Source organism: Chenopodium quinoa, unplaced genomic scaffold (assembly GCF_001683475.1).
Source record: "Chenopodium quinoa cultivar QQ74 unplaced genomic scaffold, ASM168347v1, whole genome shotgun sequence".
NCBI lineage: Eukaryota > Viridiplantae > Streptophyta > Magnoliopsida > Caryophyllales > Amaranthaceae > Chenopodium > Chenopodium quinoa.
In genome coordinates this window covers 3,812,953-3,817,231 of record NW_018745523.1, presented here as the reverse complement: position 1 = coordinate 3,817,231, position 4,279 = coordinate 3,812,953, and positions in this window count along the sequence as shown.

The window sequence follows — 4,279 nt, the reverse complement described above, 5'->3', positions numbered from 1 at the left end:
TAAAAACAGCAATGATAATATGTTTAAGTTGGAAGCTAAAAGAACAATCTAAAATGTTACAAACTTACAACATAATGTCCAATTTAATAAATTAAAACGATAATGTTTAAAGTGCTCTATAAATGAAATGACAAAACCATCAGTAATCCCTCCTCGACGACGACTCCCACTGCGCAAGGGTCTGTTCCAGACTATCAACAACAGCTCTCCCTGTTGCACTCATGCTGTCCTTCTCAAGAGAGAGTTTCTGTACGTCCTGCATTATCTTTCCCATCCACTGCATACAAAAAAAAACAAAAGATGAAATACAATAACAACATATAAAACTTAATTAAAAGACAACGATAAATATAATATAAGACATACCGCTTCCATGGCAGTAGGCGGTGGCACATAATCATCATCGTTGTGGTCGAGATCTGCGATCAACCTCGGGTGCGAATACCGGTTGAACCATTCCATGTAGTAATGGTCACACATGGGAGGAACCCCAGAGGGCGGCCGCTGCAACTCCGCAGTCCATAAGCGGGCCACCATCGGAAACTGGTCCCACGTCCCGGTCATGATATCCGGCCATTGCACGACGTAGTCCCTCGACGATGCAGGTCGGACCGCCTTCATCGGGCATGCCGGGGGAGGAGGGACAACTTGGACAAATCCAAGCTGGCGAAGACAACGCTAGGGCATGTACGCCTCGACGATCTCACGATACTGAATGAGTCCCGTGTACAGGGTCCTGGGTACCCTAACACTAGGGTTCGGGCCGAAAGGCATCCAGTTCACCTGCACATAGTTTTAAAATTTAAAAACATGAATATAATATGTGCAAATAATAAAATGTAGAAACAATTTATAAACGTTACCTCTAAGGGGGACAGCCTGTCCAGTAATAACCGTATCGATCGGAGGCGGTCAACGGACTTCTTCTCCGAGCGCGGACTCCACGCACAAGCACGCGGCATCCTCTCATCAATAGGAACTGGGTCACGATGTGGTCGCAATGCAGGAAAGTACTCGTATATCCAGGTCTGCAATAGAGTCAGACACCCAGTGATACCTGTCGCGTCAGCCCGACTCGCAAATCCTAGTTGGCGATACAAATACGCCAACGTAGCCGATCCCCAGGAAAACTGGCCTACACTGTCGGGGTCACACGCCTCTACTATGTCGCGTGGCCTGAGCTTGTTTCCGCCGCTCTTATCCAGAAACAAGGTACATCTGAGGAGTAGAAAAACATAAGCACTCAGCTGTGCGTCGTGCGTCCTACGTGCACTGGGGTACAAACACCGCTGCAACACTGATGCGATCTTCACACCTCCGTGTTCCCAAACACCTAGCGCCTCGGTGTACAGTGCAGCCCTGTCCACCGCCAACAACTCCGCCAGCAAATCTGCCTGATCCGCATCAGCCACAACACAAAGTCGTTTACCCTCAACACGAATCCCCAGAATGGCCTTGACGTCATGTAACATGATCGTCATCTCACCGAACGGAAGGTGGAAAGAGTTTGTATCCGGCTGCCATCGCTCAATGAAAGCCGTGATCAGCGTACTGTCAATCTTATCGTGCATGGTGGCAGGAACGTGATTCACCCCAGTGCCCTCCAGTCGCTCGAACATCTCGCTCTCCGCCGGCCAAGCCTCAGCCCATGTACGCAAAAAGCTACAAGTCTTTTCCCGGGTATGACATTTCAACAACCTCGTAACTGAAGGCCTCTCCTGGTCCTCCCAAATACGGGCAGCTATGTGTCCTAGAAAGCTAGGAATCACACTCCCGTCAACAGGCCCACCGGGCACCTCACTCCTAACAACCCAAGAATCATTACCGGCCCTCGACCGTTTCCTGCTTGCCCCAGATACAGTGGACGCAGATGATGTGTCAGATCTACTAACAAACCTACCACCCCTACCCTTACACACCTTCACCATATGTGTCTCGTACATGTCATCAACCCTCTGACTGAATGGACCGTAATCATCATACGGTCTACTGCCATCGTCCACATCCTCATCCTCATCTGCGCCCTCCTCCTGCTCCTCCTCCTGGTCACCCTCCTCAGCATCATCATCGTCATCGTCATCCTCATCCCGACGGTGGATCCGTTCTCTACGAGCTGAGGCCGAAATACCACGGGATCTGACACGTCTATGCCCCGACCTCTCCACTGAATAGCTTCTACTAAGAAGCTCTACATTCTTCCCCGCACCATGACGACCCAGTGAATTCTATACAAAATTTTAAAATATATAAACATACAAAAATTTATACGAAAAATAGCTACCACTACCCAAATCAAATAAACTAAAAACATACTAACAAATTAACATAATAAAGAAATTAACAAAACAATTAAATAAAAATAATAGAATAAAAAATACACTTATAAAGGAAATAAAACCAACACGGAAGAATATATATAAACATAAATAATTCATTCCCAATTAAAATAAATTAACTAACCAAAAACAATATCAATAATAAAATTTAAAATAAATTAACTAACCAAAAACAATATCAAAGTCAAAAAAAAAATATAAAAACAAATCAAAATAGAGAATAAAAATAAAAATGTACAAAAAAAACAAACAAATAATTGTAAACAAAATATAAACATAGAAAAAATACAACAAAATTGAAAAAAATTATAAAAATAAACAACAAAATATAAAAACAATTCAAAAATATATTACACAAAAAAAAAAACAATATTTTAAAACAAATATATATAAAAAAAAAGGGGGGGGGGCGCCTTGGCTGGACGCCCAGCCAGCGGTGGTGGCGGTAGCTGCAGACGCCGCCACCAGTGGGCTAGCGCCTGGGCTGGACGCCACAGCCACGGCTGCGGCGCCTTGAATAAACGCCACAACCGTGGCTATGGCGTCCAGCCCAGGCGCCAGCCTATTGGTGGCGGCGTCTGCAGCTGGCGCCACCACCGCTGGCTGGGCGTCCAGCCAGGGCGCCCCACCTCCGTCACGGCGGTTTTTCCTTTTTTTTTTTTTTATTACAAACTGTACCTTGCCTCCTTGGGACCTCCTTCCCTCCGCCGCCGCCGCCAATTCCTTGCCTTGCCGCCTCGACATTGCCGTTGTTTGAATTTTTTTTTTTAGAGAGGTTGAAAGAAGATGAGCGATGAGAGTGTGAGTGTTTTTTTTAGGTCAAGGGCAATATTGTCAAACCAAGTGAATTTTGTGGGCTTTATGTAGTAATTTGTGGGCGATGTTTAACAAATCCCGAAACGTGAATCACCTCAAAATTACCCAATTTGTGCTTTTTCCCCCTCTAATAATAATAAGAAAAGCAATTCATTAATCTGAATGAGTCACAAAAAATTAACGAATTAAATTACAAATGGGGTGGAGATGGGAGAAATACATCCGACACAAACGTCCCGAAACGCTCGTTAGCAAGATCCATATAAGCATTAAAATCATATTCTAAAATGTCAGAAGTTAAGAAAATCTATGCAAAATCACACCGATCATTATTATTAATGCCTAATAATTCTTAAACTTTTACTTAAAATTTTTTTATATATGCAACCTAAAAGCTACATTTATCATTTTCCTAATTATAATGACAAGGTATACCTTATTACACTAATGATAAAGATTAATTGTGGGTTTGTGTCGGATGTATTTCTCCAATCTCCACCCCATTTGTAATTTAATTTGTTAATTTTTGAATCTTGCTAACGAGCGCCCCAAAGCGTTAGATAAGGAGTAATTATATTGGTTGAAATGGTATTAAGTTAGGAATGCAGGACAAAATCACACGTTATTCGGTGTAATTATATTAATGTTAATTTTACTCTAATATTTCCACTTTAATTCTCTTATTTAACGCCCCGGGGGCGCTAATTAGCTTTTGCCTTACAAATAAAATAGAATTAAGCAATTATTTTGGGACCGAGGGAAAAAGAATAATACTAATACAAATAATAATCATGATATTTCATGATATTCTATATTATTGAATTAACATTATTTGATTGAAAAAAAAAATGAAAATTATAAAATGTGAAAAGACAAATTCCTAGGAGCAAGTGGTGGGTTTATGTGCTATCTACTATATATGCTGACAATTATCTCTGCTTCTCTGCTCGCATCTCACTAACAATTGTCAAGTTTGTTATGTAGTAAGCATAAAATAATTCTCAACTAGTTAATTAAGTACTTCCTCAATTTTTGTTACAATAATTCTCACTTTTGACATCATCTAATACAAATAAAAATATATTTTATATTATAAGAATTTAAGGAAAATGGTTAGGAAATAAGAA